At 43.8% G+C, this 20,561-nt stretch overlaps 1 protein-coding gene across 3 annotated transcripts in view; it reads left to right on the forward strand.

Annotated features, from left to right (window-relative positions):
- Positions 1 to 17,714: 17,714 nt before the first annotated feature.
- The window catches only part of USP25 (ubiquitin specific peptidase 25), a 92,374-nt gene continuing 89,527 nt past the window's right edge, over positions 17,715 to 20,561 (forward strand). For all 3 annotated transcript variants that reach the window (XM_040575982.1, XM_040575988.1, XM_040575994.1), the window contains exon 1: positions 17,715 to 17,996. The gene's annotated coding sequence lies outside the window, so the exon portion shown is untranslated. The remainder of the gene's footprint in view (positions 17,997 to 20,561) is intronic.

Raw genomic sequence — 20,561 nt, forward strand, 5'->3', positions numbered from 1 at the left:
GTAGCAACATCTAGCTGGCTAGATAAAGTTTCTCCAGCACCTGTGGCATACACCCTTAGTGCACACACAGTGTAGGTGCACAATTTAAAAACCAAAGAGAATGCATTTATGAAAAGATTTCCAAAGTCTTGCAATGTATTTATTATTTTTATACTAAACTGCATCCTTAAACAAAAAGTTTACTCAGGTAAACACTGTCTTATTCGGTTTTAACACTTCAAAAAGTGTTAAAAAATGGTCTCTGCAAGGACAGAGAAGGCCCAGCTTTGCCATTGCCCTGCACTCACTGTGTAGTTTATGCAGATGCCAGGATTAGACGTGGCTGATCACACATCTTTTCCTGTGGCAACACGGCATCACCAGCAGCTTCAGAGCGCGACGTGTGAGACCACTGAGTGTCATTGGCTGACATTGCCCATGAGAGTTTATGAAATTATTCGCCTGTCCAGTTCCATTCTTCCCAGATTCACTTGTAGATGCTTTTTCTACGATATTCTTTTATAACCTTGAATCTTATGGCAATCTTTCAGAAAGCCCCAGCATATACTGCATGTTTCATATGAAATTTGTCTAGTTGCTTCTAATTACAATAGCTCCTTGTTCTGTTGCCAAGAAAACAGCATCATTGACTACTTGGACTGTACAAAATATTGCAGAATAAAAACAGCAACAGAAATACACTGTTATTTTTCCCTCCTTATATCCTGCTTTGTGACAGGGATCCTTCCCCCGTCTAAGTTCATTGGTTAGCAATAAACAAAGCTGCTTTCACCAGCTGTCTTCTTACAGCCTCTGTGTAGCACAGTACACGAGAGCCATGATAGTGTTAAAGAGCTGGCTGGCCATGATAATTTTGATTTTTTTTTTTTTTTAGTGAGCTTTATTTGAATTATAACCTCTCCTAGAGATGACACCTTTTTCTTACATTTGCATAGAATCAGGCTCCTGCAATTCCAATGATAAAGAATAGCATAAATAAGTTTCCTTAGGTGTCTTGGTAATATCAGCAGAGAAAAATGGTCACTGCACAAGGTACAGGGTCATGGCAAAGACTTCAGAAGTGAAGGTTGTAGTTTACTCCACCCAGGGGTTCTGGGTAGCTTGTGTCTTCCATTCCTATTAAAAGACGTTTTTGTCACTCAACATTTTGGGAAGTTATGCAAGGGTTTTTGGCTGAGTCTCGAACACTGATTCATCAAAAACATTTTCTAAATCATTAAAAATTTGTCTACCTTGCCCAAGAGAAACACCTGGAGGCATTAGGAGAAGGACTTCATGTTCCCCACCTACACGTGGCTAATTTCAGTCAACACAATTATGATTTTAATTTCCGAGGATTCCCTCTGTAGTCAACAGAAAGAGGATCTTACAGGGATTCCTGACCGGCAGTCTGACTCTGGTCGGGAATCTAATTCTCTGCTGCCCTTCAGAAGAGGCTTGTGAGAGAGACAAGGAAGCTATCGTAGACACCCTTGGCAGTGTGTGAGGGGTGGGCTTGCATTGGCAGTCCCAGCTTTTCTAGGCTAGGGGCTGGCTGCCAGGTCTGGGACTCTGCTTAGGGGTGAGGAGCCCCTGGACACAGGGCGGGGGGGGGGGGGGGAGCACCTCGTGCACCACCCACCTGACCTACTGGCCGCCTGTTCTTAGGAGTATTGGTCTGTCTGTCACCTCGCAGGTTGTCTGCTGTACCTAACTTTCTGTTTTTCAAGAGCATCGTACGTGATGTTTCTGACATCTGGGGGTAGGATCTTCTTGCTCATGCTTATGCCAGGCAAATTATATGATGAGAAGTTCTGACTAATGCTTTGTTCCGTTCGTGGCTGTCAGCTGTGGATGATGACATCTCTATTCAGAAACACTGACTATCCTTTACACTATCAGAGTTGTCTGAAGAACAGGCGCAAGCACCCCATGCCCCCTGACCCGCCGCCAGCTGTCTCACAGGCTGACCGCAGGGGGCCCGTTCAGATGTGCCTGTTGTTTCGGTGACATTGGGGTTGGTCTGGCATTTGAAGGTGTGGGTGCACCTTCACCCATCCCTCGGAACGTCCTTCCAAGTTCAGAGTTTGCGTCTACCCAAAACTGGAGTTTAGAGAGGTAACCACTAGCCTTCAAAGGTAATATAAGTATTGGTTGTGATTTACTTTAGACAGTCCTCCAGGTGGGCGCTGACCCCTTGCAACTTTGTTGTGGGGGGTCTCTGCCAAGAAGTCTTGTAACTTGCTGTCCTTTTCTGGACTGCACTGCTGTATCATCTTATTTATTTAATATTAAACTTTTACTCAAACAATGCTGTAAGTATCTGGATCTTGAGATTTGTTGCCAGGTCCAGCAGTATTCATCCTTCTCACCCAATGAAATTGTCCAGCTCTCCTACAGTGATTAAAACATAAAAAACCCTACCCGAATTTGAAACTCAGTTTCTACAAAAATCTGAAGGCTACTGGCTATTCTATGTGTAATGGGTATGCCATTTTGTTTGCTGTTAGCAGAGTTTCTTTTTATTAATGTTTATGTTGTTTCTCAGTTAACCTGGCAGCCCAGCATTCAAGGTAGGTGAGAATCTGATTTTACTTACAACACGTTTCATTTATTTAAGGCGATTTGAAATGACTTGTTTAATGAATGTATCACAACATAGCTGATGACCTCATCCTCTTTCTGTGCAGTTACAGTTCTGCATAACAAAGGGAGGGCTGTATGTATCCAGGGGAAATGGGATCACATAGGCAGAAAATTAAGTCTGTCAAAACACCACATAAATGCTGCATATACACTTTTTTAACTGAGCCTGGTAAATAGAGATATTTCCAGTGTGGTCCCTGGACCAAAGCAAAAAATGATTAGCTGCACCTCAAGGTAAAATACAAGTCTCAAGTCAAACAACTAGTCCTTTTAGGGAACAGTGAATATATATATAAATTGGTGATCCTTTTAGAGCTCCTTGTTTTGACTCATCCTATGAATTAAGCTTATTCATTGAGAAATTGGCTGCATCGAGATTTTCACAACAACCCTCCTCATGAGATGGAATCTAATGTGCTGAAGTGAAGGCTGATGTAAAAGGGGTCTGAAGCTGAATTTACGATGCTGATCAGAAGTGTGCCATATCCAATAGCAGCTCTTACTCACAGTACGTTTGGCTTAGCACATGGAAAAGGCCTTCAGTATTTCTCATGGTAAAGCTGCAGAAAGATTTGTAATGACTTCTCATAGGGAAAAACCTTTAAGGGAGGGAGAAAGGCTTCCTTAATGATTCCTTTCAGTGGGTCACTACTCTGCAGTGACTCTCTAAAATGCCATGGATTTTAACATTTACATAACTGGGGCATCATTTTTTCTTAGCATCTTTCGTTCAAATATAAAGAAGTACAAGAGCAATATTACCAAAAGTCTTTTTAAAGAAAAAACTGCTGAAGCCATAAAAAAAAAAAAGTCTTGAACCAAAGCTTTCCAGAATGACCACCATTGTTTTTATTCTCTTATTCTGGGCACACATGAGGCTGTCTAGGAACTGTAAACATAGAAAGGTGTATGCCAAATATGGTAGATCTTCTCTGTAGCCTGTTTGGATATTCTTTTTGTTAATGAAGCATTATTTCTGTCAAAATTAAAATGCTTTGAAAAATGCGCTATGTTGATCTGTTTTAAGGAAAACTAATAAAATGTTAAAAAACAAAAGCACCAAACCACCACACAACATATTTTATTTCATGCATCCAGGACAGAACATTTGGAACATTTTAGAAATTTTTAAAATTTGAGTTGTCTTACTTAGAACAATTCAAATAAATTTAAACTCTCTATGAAAATTAATGTAACTACAGCAAAATAGAATTTATTAAGTGGAAATGGGAAAAAATTGACATCGTGAAATTTCCTATGAAATGGAAAATCCAGTTCCTGTTCAGGTCTGTTTAGTTACAGTTTTCTAAAACTAAATTATTTTGATTATATTTGATTATATTTGAGAAAAAAATCTTGAATGTCAACTAACAAATGCAAGTGGATTAAAATGAGACTGATGGTCCCAAGCTGACTGCTTACTTCTCTGGGGATAGCTGAACCTAGTGTGGAAGCCCTGTTTCACTTGTTCCTCAGAGAAGTGCCTTAATACTGAAGCTAGCTGTGTCCGTTGATAAAAGCAAGTTGAAGATATCTTCCCAAGCTGTAGGTATTAATGGGCTCAGACTAATTATGGCTTTGCAAAGCATAAGGTTCAATTATCTGAAGTGTAGGGTGCTCTGATTTTGCTGGCTGCTGACAACTTGTTGTCATTTTATATATATAATATATGTATAAAGTATATATATTATATAAATAATTTATATATATATATATTAATATATACATTATTTATGTTATATTATATATATATATATATATATATTTATATATATTAGATTGGGTATCACCTTTGAAACAACAACAAAAAAAAAACCAACGATGTCAGATGAGCAGTTACCATGTCCCATACATCACCACAGCATGTCATGCCATAGGTCTCACTGGGAACTAGAGGGCAACAGTGGAAGAAAGCTGGGAAATTGTATTTGTAGAAAGAACACCTTTGTAAGTGGAAGAAGTGTTGGAGGAGGCAGACTCTGTTGGTGTGAACGAAGCAGAACCCATTCATTAGCTCTTCCTTCCATGTGAGAAACTATAACGTGGGCTAAAGAAGACTAGTTGCACTCTGCAACTAGTTGCTGTGCGATGAGCATTGCACTGCTCTTTGATTATAACAGCCATCTAGTGGCCTGTTTTCTTTTCTCTCCAGGGATTTTGATCTGTGTCCTGTAGGAGCAGATTCCTTGTGCCACATCCATGCGTTTTGCGTCACACTGTAGGCTGAAGAAGAAATCCAGACTGCCAAATTAATTAGCTAGAATTTTCCTACGTAGGAGACTACGTAGGAGTGCATAGACCTTAGAGGACTGTTTGTCACCAAATGAACATGTCTGTGCTAGCTCAGAATCCCCTCCAAGCTATGTCTGAAATATTTCCCTGCTCAAATGAGTTACTCCTTCTCGTGGGTGGAATGAAGAATCTTGTCCTTCATCTTCATTTGTGTATACTAGGTTCATGACAGAGTAACTTAGTCATAGGAAAGAATGCAGATATCACCTCCCTTCCACACCACGTGGAGTTGTGCAGCTAACAGACTAGTAAAACCAGACCTGTGATGTCTACCAAAACAACCAGGTTGCAAATCCTGCATAAGTTAAAAATCTAATTTTTCTATTTGTATGGGTTCTTAATCATAGACATACAAGTTCACATTAAAGTTAGGCTTAATTATACCTCTCACCTCATCCATCTAAATGAACAATACTTTGCTGAATGTAGCTTTGTTTTTTATAAATATCCTCTCATTATATAGCAACTGAATATTCCTATTCTACCTATTGGCTTTTGTGCACAGGAGAGAGAGTCTGAAAACTAAATATATCCAGTATTAATGAAAATATTGCATCTAGGGAGGACAACAGGACAATTCTTCTTTCAAGCTTCATAAGATTTGTCTGTATATGAAAAAGACACAACGAGTCAACATTTTAACTTCAATTTTAGATCCATGTTTACATCTATGAGCATGAGCAACAATTGCGTCCTGCATTTTACAATGTGGTATGGGTAAAAAAAATGAGCTTTGGTGAAACTGTTTTACAATACTCAGAAAACAGGAAGAAATAATACAAGGGGGAAAAGGAAATGGGGTATAAAATGAGGACAAAGTACTGAAGATGTTTGGCATCTAGAATCGTAGAGTATGCCAAGTTGGAAGGGACCCAAAAGGATCATCGAGTCCAAATCCTGGCACCACACAGGTCTACCCAAAAATTCAGTCCAAACGCCTAGTCCAATCTAACGAAAAGGGAGGGAGAAATGTCTACAAAATACGAATCTGGATACAAAATACTTGCTGAATCCTAAAAATGATGTGCAGTGTGTTACACAATAATGTTACCTCCCTCGCCCTGTTAATTCCCCTACATATATACTGCATATGGTACATGCTCTTTGTGCTTTTCTTCCTTCTTAACATGCCATCTGACCTAGCCAACTTACCATGCCTCCCTTGCAGCCCACCAGGCTGGGGTACGCATGTTTCATGTCATCATGAGCAGTTTGCAGCACAGTGCCATCAGTCTAGCCGCATGAGCGCGGCAGGGCGCTCTGGGAGCACGCACACGAGCTACCATTCTCGTTGGCACCGCGCTGCTCTGAAGCCGAGACGCTGCCTGCAGCTCCAGCGCTTCTCTGCACTGTGCAAACACGCCTGCTCTCTTTAATCATCTCAGCTGGTGGCTCTGATGCACAACCACAAAGCTCAGAGGTCTTTTTGTGCTCTCAGCTGTCTGCAGTAACTGTGCAAAGGCTTCACCAGAACTCTGCCTTGGGTTCAGAAGTCCATCAAACTTGGGGTATTGTAAAATAAATGCAGTGAATTCAACGAATTAGAATTCTCCCAATGATTTCTTCTGCTTGCAAATGGGAGAATTCACAGGTTTTCTTCTTCTGTAGTGCAAGTACACTGTTGGGCGTAACACTCGTGTTTATTCCTTGAACAAAGCAGTTTACCCACTCTTTCGGTCCAGGGACATGGACCTAGCCAATCTGGCAAACTGAGTTGGGATTGCTTGAGACAACCCCTGCAGCTGTTTGTTCTGTCCCTCTTTTATAAGCATCGCCTCCCACAGCTGGCTTGGCAGGATGGAACACCTGCACACCTCAGCACAAAGTCTGCTGTCTTAGCACAGACCGACTTTCATCAGCAATTTAAAGAAAATTGCTGGACTTTGCATCTGCATCTTTGCATGTACACGCAGCCCCAGCCAGCTGCTTTTCTGTGGAGATGTCTGTCCGTGACAAATGAGTGGCGACAAATTGTGAAGGGTTTAGAAGCAGAAGAAAGGCTTAGAACCTTAAACTGTCACTCTTTCTGTCATAAGTATGTTTCTGTGGTCTGAGTCTGCAAAGATTAGTATACTTTTTTCCCATGGTATTGCAAAAGTCAATCCTTAGCCCCATTTAAACAGCTAAAACAGAAGGCTATTAAAAACATTCCCAACCAAATGAAAAACTATCTGGTATGCAAGCACCAAAGAATACAAATAAATATTTTGCAAAACTGCCTGTAATTATGCAAAGTAAATTGTATGCAAGGAGTGGCACCACCTAAATGGCAACATAATATATGCACACAGTCAGAAAATACAATTTTTTCAAACAAGCTACTGCCACCATCCTGGAATAGCTGGAGAGCTGTCTTAAATTACAAGTTAATCTATCCTGGTGCAATGAATTGTTTAATGTTGGGAGTGGACCTCTTGTTTTTTCCCTAGTAGCATTATTCTTGATATTCTGTGTTGAAACAATCAAGTGGAATTATAGGAAAAGCTCCTGACTGTATGAACACAATGTGGCAACATGACAGCAGTTCTGCTGCAGCTTTTCTCGTGGCAAGGTACGAAATCTGAATTTAGAGACTCTGATGTTACCTAAGCTGGTTTATAGCTCAGGTTTGTTAATCTCTTACTTTGAACTTGGAACCAAGCAGTAAGTTTTCTACCAACAACAGTGCTGGTATTTGTGGTTCTCACCCGGTTTACCCCATTTCTTCCTCTCCTGGTGAGCAGACCTGGTCTTGTGGCACGGGGCAACAGCTCCTTGCTGCAGACAGAGGGAGCAGGGCTGCTCCAGCCACAGCAGCAAGTATCTGCTGTCTGCTCGCGTGCCACGATGCGTGTCTTCATGCAGGCTTCATGCAGGCTTCCTGGGGAGCTGAAGTTACAGCACTGTGGTCGAGAACGCAACTGCCTTTTAGAAGGGGAGGAGGACACAACTCTGCAGGTTGCAAACCCAAAGCTCCCTTACCTCGTTGGTGCAGCGAGCCCACTTTTAATGGCCTGCATTTTGAAATGCCGTCAGAGAGGTGTCTGATGTGATGAGGCTGCTGCAGTAATGGCTGTGTCAGAACCAGAAGATGTTGCAACTTCCTAAGAAGTAATAATAGATGAGCTGATATAATCTACTTCCTTAGTTTGTCTTTTCCTGCTTTGTCATAAGGATGTCTGTCTGGCAGGGCTAGCAAAGGGAAGACACATTTTGAAAGATCTGCAGTTGTAAGCAGCTGGGAAGGAAATGAATGAGTGAGCTCTTGTCAGAGACAGTGGTGCAGCAGTGCAGCAGGCTCAGTGACGAGCTGTGGGGCCAGGCTCCATGAGAGAGGAGAGACAGTAGTGAGTCTGACAGGTAGGATTCTCAGTTGGCCCTTGGTAATTTTCCTGGTCGCCTCTGAAAATCTCAGGGATGTGCCTGTCAATGGAGCTGTATCATTCATGAGTCTAGGTTTAGGCCACTTCAAAATGCAGAGGAGGCTTTAAGAAGGAAATCTGAATGGATCAAATAAAGCAACATTGATTCTGAGGAAATGGATGCCTTCAGCTGAGACATGTTTCTTTTGCCTGTTACACCAATCCATGTGTCTTTTCTGTGCAGAACAGAGTACCCTAGAAGAGAAAACGGTTTGAATTCCTTTTTACCATGCATCTGAAATAAAAGCAAGCAAAAAAACAACAACAGCAAACCACCACCACACCACGTAAGGTTTGTTTGCCTGAACTTCTCACCTTATTGCAGATGTAGATTAGGAGGGATGGGGAATTTTGTGTCCCGCCCTGTTTGTCTCGCTCTGTCATCACGTGCGTGGAGCTCACACTTCCAGTAGAGCACACCACGAAGCATTGCTCTGGAAAGGCTTGTGGAGCAGGGGAGGAGCTGTGATGCTGCCTGCTCGTGGGCTGCATGACCAAGGGCATGAAGCCTGGCACACCCACAGTGCCCATTGCCATCCTCCTGCAGCTCCTCCTTGCTGCTGTGTGTCCTTCAGCCGCGCCATCTCCCAGCCTGGGCTAATTAAATCAGGGAGCCATCAGAAACGATAGCTCTGAGCCTGTTTTCTAGTTGGACCACTCAATGTATGAAACTTCTCCGACCGGTAATGCTGATCTGCTACACTTTGAAAAGCTTCTCATTTGTCTCTGTCTTCATGTTTAGGTGATTTATCCGCACCTGCTTCATGTGATTATTTTATTGTCATCATTTTGTCCATTTTTACAATAGACACTTCCCTTTGGTTTTTGTCTTTGGAGTTTTTCTTGCCTCATCAATTATCTGGAATAGAATATTGAGCTTGTTTTAAATCGCAGAGTACATGCAAGTACAGCATGCCTCAGTGCAAAGTACAGGGACTGCTGTCAGACTGGTTCTCACTGTCAGTGGGTACCTGGTGTTTCTGAGAAGACAAAGACAGATGAGACCACTGTGTCCCCTGAGGGCATTGCCTGATGTTGCCGCCTCAGTCCTGTTTCCAGTTTAAGCCATGGACGCTCCCTTCCCTCCCCAAATTAGCATCGCTTGAGTGGTGCAGCAGTGTCCTGCGGGCTGCAACACCGCCTCCTGCCTCTACAAATGTTGAGTTTCACACCACCAGGGCTGGCCCCAAGAAGGCTTTCCTTGGTAAGAAGTAACAAGTGTGTAATAGTGTAACAAGTTGAATAAAGTTTTAACAGGTTTCCTGTTAAATATTCTTCCAAGCACAGCACAAAGAATCCTCAATTAAAGCCTCCACTGAGAAGCAAGTGCCATGGGAGATCATGTGTCACGCAGCATGACTAACACAATTTATGACCCCATCTCATCTCATCAGGCTCCAGTTTATCTAATGTGTCACCCTTTCAGTCTTATATTTCACCCCAGCTGTTCATGTTTTAACATTTAAAGGCTTTGGGTCTGCTCCTGATGCTGCAGTGCTGAAGGTCACTAAGCTGAGCGTGCTGTTAGGTGGCTTTCACTGCTGCTTACCAAACATGATGAGGAAGAGTCACAGTCAACTCCGTTGACAAGATCAGCTTTAAAAGTTCCACATATTAAATGGCTTTGCTTTCACTTGGTCTGTCCAGCACAAGTAGGGCTGGAAATCTCATTAGAATACATAAAGTGACAGATTTCATGGTGCCAGCTGCAGTCTTGGGGTCCAACATCGCCCTTCGCATGAGCTCACAGGGAACACCACTGCAGGTCTGTTTAGAGGCTGCTGTACAGCTGTGGCCGGAGCGACCGCTGGCAGCAACCTCGGCAGTGCTGCGAGCAGATCGATGGCAGTAAGGAGGCTTTTAAAGGGCCATTTTACATTGATTAAAAACTTTCTTCCTCTTTCCTTCTGGTAGGTAACCTTCCCAACACAAATTATTAAAATGGTAACTTTTTAATTGGCCGAATGAACACTGTGCCCAGATAAAACATGTCAAATGTGGCAGAGATGTGAAAATGATCTGTAACTGTCAGTGTTGTTCTGTATAGTTTAGGTGGACCAGGCTTGTTGGTTACAACCATGACAAGACACAAAAACAAGTAGTTTTTTTTTTTATTTTCTCGGATGCCCTCTGACTTACAAAGCTGCTATTGTGGCAGTCAGTAAATGTGGTCAGGCACCATCGGTCACTGAAATAGCATGAAGAATATGTTATTTCCTACAAAAAAAAAAAAATCTACATACAGGTAAAAAATATGAGACAACAGGAGCCAATCACACGTATTTCAATAGTGTTTCACATTTACTTGTATTTTTAAACAGTATCTTACAGTCAGCAATAAGTTACAAACCAAACTGACACTTACTCTAGAAAATGAAGGACATGGATAAATGGATATAAGAGAGAGAAAACTTCTCAGGTGATATAAAATAAGCAAGTTTGCAGTTCAGTTTGAAAAAATAAAAAATAAAAAATAAAAAATAAAAAATGACTGCACCTAGTCTGGATAGTGAGTAGTTTTGTGTGATGCAGACTGAGAAGTACAAATTAAAACAACAACAACAACAACAACAACAAAAAACACAAAAAACAGCAACAAGAACAATAAAACTCTGAGCTGAGGATATAAAAACTTTATGTTACAAAAATCATATAACACCCTAAAATATTATAAATCCTAAAAGCCTATTTTGTCTTTTTTTTTTTTTTTTTTTGAAAAAAAAATCTATAATCGTGTCTTGCAATGGAGGCTATGGTCATTTGTGAAGACTGTCCAGATTGTTGTGGATGTTCCTAAGGGTTGAACACAATGAACCTTTTGCTAATCTCGCCATGTTCTATAAAAAGCTCTTTGTCTACAGTTGGATTGACTGAAAGTATAGATCTAAAAGCAAAAAAAAATAATCAAACGTCCCACCTAACTTTAATCAGTAATGCCTCCTAAGTGCCAGGAAGCTCTGTTTCCGTGATGTGCATCCATCCTGCCCAGGCTGAGTGCGTGGCAGCTTTCCCAAATGGGAAGAGGTGTTCCCTGGTTCATCTTTCCTGCGACCACTTGTAGGTATGCTTGGAGCACGCTGGCAGGAATGAATCTACATGACACGCAGCAGCCTTGGTGCTTACATGAAAAATACAGTCCGTGAAAGGAGGTAGCAATGATGTTTGTGCTTTATTTAATCTCTTAGTGTTTAGAGTCCTTTCCCAGGAGATGGAAGATGTGGGTGCTCTGCCCTCCTACACCAGCAAGGGTTTGGAGTTGGCATTTCGTCACTGCAGAAGAGCGGCCAGATACGGAGGCTGTAAACTGTGCTGCGATGGGAAGTGGCGTGGTGGGATGCGAGGATGAATCAATAAGCGTGAACTGTGAAACATGAATCCTGATCTAGGGCAGCTTCCTTCCCACCTGCCCACAGGTGGCTTCCCAGTCCGTGGCAGTGGAAGGATTTTAGGCATGGGCCTCTTTCAGCAATCTAGCAAGTCAGAGTTTGCTGGGTGATGTAGATCCCGTCTAAATCCCTTCCATATCTAGGGCAGGGAGATTACGTGACTACCTGAAGATTTTTGATGTTACCCTAAGAACTGAATACCTAGAGCCTAGGAGAAATAGTGCACATCAGTGGTGTGGGTCCTTTCATCTCTCTACCCCTGAGTAGTAGTTTATGGGTAATAAGACAAAGAGGCAACAAAAAGTGACAGAAGCAAAAATGGCCCCTCGCTACAAGAAGGACATCGAGGTGCTCGAGTGAGTCCAGAGAAGGGCAATGAAGCTGGTGAGGGGTCTGGAGAACAAGTCCTGTGAGGAGCGGCTGAGGGAGCTGGGATTGTTCAGCCTGGAGAAGAGGAGGCTCAGGGGTGACCTTATCGCACTCTACAGTTACCTTAAAGGAGGCTGTAGCGAGGTTGGTCTATTCTCCCATGTGCCTGGTGACAGGACGAGGGGGAATGGGCTAAAGTTGCGCCAGGGGAGGTTTAGGTTGGATATTAGGAAGAACTTCTTTACCGAAAGGGGTGTTAGGCACTGGAATAGGTTGCCTAGGGAAGTGGTTGAGTCACCATCCCTGGAGGTCTTTAAGAGAGGTTTAGATGTTGAGCTTAGTGATATGGTTTAGTGGAGGACTTGTTAGTGTTAGGTCAGAGGTTGGACTAGGTGATCTTGGAGGCCTCTTCCAACCTAGATGATTCTGTGATTCTGTGATTCTGTACTAGTCCCATCAGCCTTGCCTTCTACTTTTAGCTGTGGATTACAGGATGGAGAGCAGCCTTGCTTATCCATGTAGGCCATCAAATGTAAGGTCATTGGCTAATGAAACAATTGTCTTTCATTATTTAATTAAGGAAGAGTACATGTATGTAAATGACTGCATGCATGGGAAACTTGTCCAGGAGGTACAAAAGGCTATCATTATGTTCAGTAAGCATTTGCTTGAACAGAAGGAAAAGAAATAACTGAGAGGATGAATGGAAGATAAGAATGTGACTTTATTATCTGGCAGGAAGTTCTGCCATTTGAAAAAATATATTCAAAGTAAAAATGGAAAAAAAAAAATCTGCATAGCTAGCTTAGTTATTTTAAAAAATCCCAAATAATTTGCTTAGACCTTGAATATGAGTGTTACATATTCACAATGCTAAAAATTGTAAATGTTTGAGCTGATAAGCTTTCATACTAAACATTGGAAAGAATCATTAGATGAAGTTTAAGAAAGTTTTTTTATTATTATTATTATTTTACATTTAGGTTATTATTATTTTAGTAGTGTTTATATTATTCATATATTATTTATTGTTATTGTATTTCTAATTCAGTGGAGACAGTAACTTGTGAAATGTTTTCCTTTAAATGAGTTACCTTTTCAATGACAGAAAGAAGCATTTTAGGGGAAAGTTGTGAAACTTTCTACTGCTTGATAAATGATGGGTAATGACTAGTGGAAGGACTAGTATTCATTGCTGAGCTCTAAATTACCCTTAGCCACATAGGAAAAAAATTATTGCCTCTCAGGAAAGCTGTGTGAAATATATGATCAATGCACAAGTGTGGTCAAGAAAGTAAATAAAATGTGAAGATGGCTAAGATTAAATGTAAGGCACTTGAACCAGGTTCTTAGGTTCTCTGAGAATCTATAATTTCAGTGGAATTCAGCTGCAGTTACAGGTACTCAGTACTTTAAACCTCTTTTTTTGTTTTGTTTTGTTTTGCTTGTTTGCTTTGAATGTAGCATTTGACTTTTAGGAGGTACATGAATAGGCAGATGCTGTCTACAAGCAAACAGAACGTAAGCAACCTTTAAATTTAAAATATATAAACAATGGAATATGGAACATTAACAAAACCTACATTCATATAATTTTAGCTTGGCTTTTAGGTTTTCAAAGGGCTTTCAGATTTTTGAAGGGCCTCAGTTAATGATTTCCCTTTGACCTAAGTTACAGTGTTGGTTAGCTTTCGCTTTGGTTCCCCCAGAGCGTAACCATCGTAAGATTTTGCAAGCACAGAAGCAATGTTTGAACAGTCACCAGTGACACAGAGAGTAATTGTTAAATTATGGTTTAAAAGGTGTCATGCTTAAAAAGCTTCTTGAGTTTTTGTTTCAGGTGGCTGAACTATTTACTGCAAAGAAAAAAGGTGTAAGTAAAAGTGTTTCAAAATAGGTTTTATACATGCAGACCTAGAGAATCTCTTCTCTAGGGTTAATTACAGAAGCTGCATGTTTACAGCATTTACTGTTTTATAACAGTGCCTTCTCATGGCCGATATAACAGGTTACAGATCTTGGAGAATAAAACCAAGAAGTCCTGACTTGCACTTCCCCAACTGTACCCGATGTAGCCACAACATAATTAAAGTCCTAAATAAATGATGCACTTAATTAAAGACAAAAACAAGCCTATTGAAAACCAGGGGAAATAATGAGCTGGTTCTTGTTGTACATGATCTTTGTATACAATAAAATGTGCTAAAGTGTTTTGTGGTTGGCTGGGGTTTTCTTCTCTATTCATAAAAACGGGAAGACCACGAGAATTGTGAGCAGGAACAGAGTTTGCGTCCAGCAGGCGGTCTGCACAAAGGCACGGTCACTTGCTGGTTTCAGAAATAGGTGAAGCAAAGCTTAACGCGTGCTACCGCTGAGCCTGTGTCCCCCTCTCTTTTGGGCTGGCACAGCAGTTTGGACAGCCAGCTGGTCAACCATTTTGGGGAAGCCATCTAGCAGAAAAACAACTGGTTCAGGGTGGCAGAGCTGCAACTGTCTTTCAGGTGGATTGCTCTCCACGGGGGCTGCTGGAGAGGGCGTGTAAATGGGGGCAGCCTTGCAGAGGGGAGCAAGCAGCTGGAGGTGAGGACTACACCGAGAGACTGTGCAACGTGTTTGCCAAATGTTTAACCACTGTACCCTGTAAAAGATGAGGAGAAACTAGGTGGAGATGTGAGGAACTTCCAGGATAGCAATATCCTGGAAGTAAAAGCCATATATAGCTATGGCTTATACTATTTAAGATATTAAAGGTGCATTAAGGTACACTGCCCTGCTTGTAACCAGCAGTATAAGGAACAGGAAGGGATAAAAAAAGAACAAACACATTTAATCTCTTGAGATTCATAAGCAAATGTGATCATGCAACCTTCATTTTTCTGTGAAGCAAAAACTTCCCTTTACGATCACTTCTCTTTCTGTGTGCTAGTGTCATCAATAAGAGTAGCAAGAAAATGCTTGCAGCTCTGGAAGTGTGACAGCTAAATGATCACTGCAGACTAGCAATAGGAGCTCAGGATTTTAAGACTGTGGGCTCCTTGTTAAGGTGGCACGCCTCAGAAACAACACGTTATGGGTACCGTGCTGTCAGAGATTAGATGAAATTACATAATTTAAAAAAAAAAAAAAAAAAAAAAAAAAAAAACAAGCCTCCTGCATGGTTCTTACTGTGCAGCAACAGTGCAGGTCTGACAGCTTGTGGACCTCAAGTTGTCACGCTGAATTCTGCTGCACACACCAAATGAATCTGGGTTCCAGTCAATGGGATCTGAAGGCAGAAAAGGAATTAAGGACTGGATCCCTAGAAACCAAGAAACCTCGTTTAATTTCTACTGAAAAAATAGCTCCTTACTATATTATAGATACTAAGGAGCACTGATATCATCAAGCCAAGAGCTCTTTCTAAACTGTGGCCCTGACAAAATTGTTACCGTTTTCTGACAAAGTATAAAAGGCAATTTTGTGCTGAATGTACTTGTGATATAGAACTTGTGCTGCAGAGCATGAATCTCAATTCCACCTGCTTTCCAGCGACACTGTATATACTACAGAACCATACCTTGCATGGCTATGGCTCAGATTGTGTCAGCATTTCAAATCCCTGTCTCAGAAGTGTATTGCTCAGCTGTTTTATTTTTTTTTCTTCTTCTTAAAGGAAGTGGAGCAGGAAGGAGCCCTTAAAAGTGTTAGCTTTGTTGTTGTTTTGTTTGTTTTGTCTATTTTTTAACTCAGGGTGTGTGTAGAGAAAAGGGAAGGAATTTAATGGAAATTCATACTTTGTTATCCTATCCTGATTTGAGGTAAATTGGACAAAAAGTAAAATTTCTTCTCAACACTTTCTTTTTGGACCCATTTTATCTGTTGGGGAAGCTTTTTCCATTCAGTTAAATAAAACTCAGAAAGAGATTTGAATTATTTCAATACAAATTTTATTTTTAATGCTACATTGAAGCAAATATTTTCAAAGAATATAAGCAATAAATACCTTTGAAGAAAATTATCTGAACATAAGTAGTGTAGCATACACCAAAACCAAGCAGTGTAGTAGAAGCTGTAAAAGAGCATGAGAAAAAGCATGACTACTTTGGAAGAGGACAGAGAAATTGGTCTAGCACTCTGGTACAGTAGTGCAACAGAAAACTTACTTTTATTTTTTTTAAAAAGAACATGCGATAAACTCCTGCTGTTAGCAATCTCACATGTAGCTATCAGTCTAAGGAGAGAGAATTTCTGGCTATTCCCAGAAAAGTAATTTGCAACCCATTCCTGATCTCATTATATTATCTTCATAGTTTCTTGCCTTCTGCACAATAAACCATTTGGAAACGTCAATTTTAAAAATTACCTTGTACATTGCAGCATAAAAGGCAAAAACATTAAAACCGATACAATCTACGAGCACCAAACCTTAGAGAGCAAATATTGATCAAATTGCAACATTTCCTGCTCTGAAGCTACAGTGAATTAAGGCAGTGTTTGCAGGTCGTCCTGAGTTGTGCAAAAACTGGTGTTTTTCTTAAAGACCAAGACCTTGCAGTGAAGTTATTACCTGGTAATCTCACTTTACTTGGGGTGTGGAATTGAATTACTGAGTCATAAAAGGCTCTGTGTGTTGAATTGCGAGCAGACACAATTCATTTCTTTGCATCAGGCTCACAGGTCTAGAGTTTGAGATGCGTAGTGTTTAGCAGAAGCGTGCTGCTGCTCCCCGGAGCTGTTCCTACATAACAGGCTTCCCTGCTTTGGGAAACCTACCAGGCATGCAGCTACCATATAACCTAGAGATGATCCAGCACATGGGGTGGGTCCTTCCGTTACCCTGGTTCAATTCAAGTGCATTTTAGCCACGCAGCAACCAAAACAAACCAGGTGCTGCATAAATTTGTGAGACCTTTTTTTGGGAGGGGCGGGGAGCAAGCTGATTTTGCAGTTATTCCACAGCCCTCCCGGTGGCTGTGGAGCAGGCCTGAGGGCCCGTCCCTGCCGCAGCAGCAGGGCCTAGCAAGCGGGGAAGCGGCAGGGGCAGCCCCAGCACCATCTGGGTCCCATCCCACGGCGTGAGGAGGGCAGCGGGTCCGGGTGGCCCCCAGCTCTCCGAGACCGGCTCTCCCTGGCTGCGACGACGCCCCCAAACTCTCTTCTTGCTCCTTTCCCGACTGCAGAGAATGGGGGGAGAACAGAAAAACACGGATCAAGCCTTTTTGAACGCCGTTCCAAAACGCTCGGTTCCGAGCCCTTCCCCACGTTATTAGCGGCGGAGAGGTTAATTACACCCCTACACCGGGCGCAGCAGCGCCGGGCTCGCCGATCTCCCGCCCCACGCGGCGGCCTGCCGGGGAAGCGCCGGCAGGGGGGCCGCCCCGGGGCCCTGTAGCCCACCGAGAGCCCCCGGGCAGCCGTCTCCCCCGGCCCCGGCCCCGGGGACCCCGGCTGCCCCCCCGGCTGCCCCCCTGTTCCCCGGGGGTTGGGCGCCGCCGCCTCCAAGATGGAGGCGGGAGGTGCGGGCAGCGCCGCCGCCCCTGCACGCTAGGCACCGGCCGCGGAGGAGGGCAGCGGCGGCGGCAGCGGGCGAGGGGTGCCCGGCCGCCGGGGCAGGTGCTCGGGGCGGTGCCGTGCCGAGGGCGGAGCCGGCGGCGCTCCCGGCAACGCTGGGCTGCGGCGGCGGCGGGGGCGCGGGGAGTGACAGCGGGGCCTGAGCGGATCGGCGCTGCCCCATGGCGGCCGCCCGGCTCGGCGGCCCGCCCGCCTGGCGGTGACTCGGGCTCCCCCTCCCGCCCCTCCTCCCGCTCCGCCGCCTCCTCCAGCGCCGCTCGCCCAGCCCGGGCCCGGCCCAGCCGCCTGCCGCCGAGCCCGGTGCGCAGCCGGGAACCGCGCGGGGGCCATGACGGTGGAGCAGAACGTGCTGCAGCCCGGCGGCGCCGCCAAGGTGAGAGCACGGCCCGGCCCGGCTCGGCACGGCCCGGCTCGGCTCGGAGCCCGCCGCCCTGCCCTGCCCTCCCCGCCCGGGCCTGCGCCGGGCTCGGGGAACTTCTCCCCCTCTCCCCGGCTGGGGCCGGGGCCAAGGGCGAAGGGAGGAAAGGGCGTGAGGCCCGTGTCGCGGGGAGCGAGGGGGATGCCGAGGGGGGAGCGGGCATTCGGGGCCCGGCCGGCCCAGCAGGGCCCCTGCCGGGGTTCGTCTGGGGGTCGTGCCCCTGTGCACCGGGGAGCGGGGCCAAGGGGGCCTGCGCTCCTCCGGCTGCTAACGCGGGCCGGGAGCTGCTGAGAAATCAATCCCTCCTCAAAAATGGACACCTTCAGCAGCTCCCCCCTGCCCGGGGGGGACTGGCAAGGGAAGGAGAAACCAAGAATTTGACCATGCTGCCTCTGTTTATTTCCCCAAAGGTATCTGTTGCTGCCTAACGTAACTGTCCTGGCTGCAGCATAGTTGTGCCCCCTCTTCCCTATATTTATTTATTTTTAGTGGCACGTGATGTTTTTATGCGATCATGGAGGTGTATTTGCATTGGCATAGTCGGTGAGGAAGTTTAATAGCACCGGTCCTGAGAGCGGTCGGTCAGTGGAGAAGCGGCAATGAAGGTGTGACTGGGTAGGGTGGCACAACGTGCGCTCGGGAAGCCCTCTTGGTGGGAGAGGCGTGCGTGCTGTCACCGTGGGAAGCGCTGATTTTGGCAGCTTCGGTAGGACAGCAAGGGCTGAAGGACCGATTTTTGTCTCCTCATTCCTTAGTCAATCCTGATTTCGACTGATATGCACTGACAGACGCGCGTGGCAGGCTTTTGCTGCAAGGGCCCATGCCATATCTTCTGTGTTTAAGTGCTTCGTTTGTTGCTGCTGTGTGTCCAGCAACTCTCCTGAGTAACCTGATCTTCTTTTTTGAAGTGTTGTTGATGGTTTACTTAAATATCCTTTAATTATTGTATCAGATATTCTGTTACATAATACTTGTTGGGCGCTTGTCAAGGCTTGGATGGTCTGTCAGGAATACCAAAGGAGAAATGCTACAGTTTTCAGTTAAACCCTTGCTTGTAGGTCAGTAGTTCAGGATTACTTTAGTTTCAAGAATGAGCTTACAGAGTGGTTGGGGACTGAATCTTATAGGTCACCTGGTAATCCATACTGGAGCAAAGAACTTAAGTCAGTTTAAGACTTCTAACGTTGAAATTTCTCCATGCGTGATGATTACTTCTCTAAGTATCCCCAGAAATTGTATAGAATTACAAACTTCGTTCGTGCTAGGGATTTGTTTCTGTTGAATCATCTGATTGTTTTATTATCTGAAACTTCTTATTAACTACTTTATCCTTAATTGCATGCTGGAGGAGGGGGAAACAATCTTGAGAACATTTTACAAAAAATGCTATTTGACTCCAAAGTGAGTGTCACATTGCTTAGTGAGGCTAGCAAATAGCTAACTGGCTGACAAACTTCAACATTGTTCAGCTTATTTTCATTTAAAAAAAAATAATCTTGAAAGCACGGTGGACTGATGCATGGTTGGAGAGATTGCCATGCCACTAGCTCATCTTCTTCCCTCAAAAGAAGAAAATCCCATGCTCTACAAATAAAGAGAGTTTGTTCTGCAGACCTCAAAGTTTGTCATGATTGTTTTCTGTTAGCGTGAAGAAACCACACGCAAACAGAAATATATTGGATTTCCAAGAGATGTCTGAGTCACCAGCATACCTTATTCAGAGCTGTGGTTCCCAACATTGTTCATCAGATGTTGTCTTTCTGTCATACAGGAAGTATGTGTCAAGCTTCAACAGCGCTGGGCGAAGCAGATTTTTATTAATAAATGCTCTAACTACAAACAGCCCCCTTCCCGCTGAAGCTATCTTTAGTTTGTAGTTAAAGAATCCGGACCAGTTCAAAAGACATTCTTTCTTTTATGCTTAGTGGTCATCTTGACTCCTCATTAAAGCTAGCCATTTATCTTCTGAAGCAAATTAGTCACGTTACTCTCGTCGCTCTCGACTCTTGTGCGGTTCTGTAGTGTTGTAGGGGGCTTGTAGTCTATCAGTAACGCTCCTACGAAGCCCAGAGTGCTTGAACGCAGTTACAGGCTGACGCCCTTGCTGTGTCCCTTCTCCAGGTCCGTGTCCTTTAGACAGAGGGTGGGGGGGAAGGTGACTTTCTAGTAACTGGAAAAAAACAGCGTGGAGAGGTCATATGTGTTTCAGCCCTAACTCGTAATTATTGTGACAGCCAGCTCGTAACAATAGACTGCAGAAACTGGGTTTTAGGGGGTGAATCTTAGCAGGCCCCTGAGCACTGTGTGTTATCGAGTGCCAGTGCCTTAGGAGGAAGACTGAGTGTTGGTTGGTGCGTGGATTCCAGGCCTGTTCTCTCTGTCCTTTCGTTTCCCACACCCACTGTTATTTCAGACCTGTGATTCAGCACTATATTGGCAGTCTAATCACAGGAGTAGTGGAATAAAGTTAGGTGTATCAGCTCTGCTCAGCTCTTTTTTTTTTTTTTTTTTTTTTTAAAG

Source organism: Cygnus olor, chromosome 1, assembly GCF_009769625.2.
Source record: "Cygnus olor isolate bCygOlo1 chromosome 1, bCygOlo1.pri.v2, whole genome shotgun sequence".
NCBI lineage: Eukaryota > Metazoa > Chordata > Aves > Anseriformes > Anatidae > Cygnus > Cygnus olor.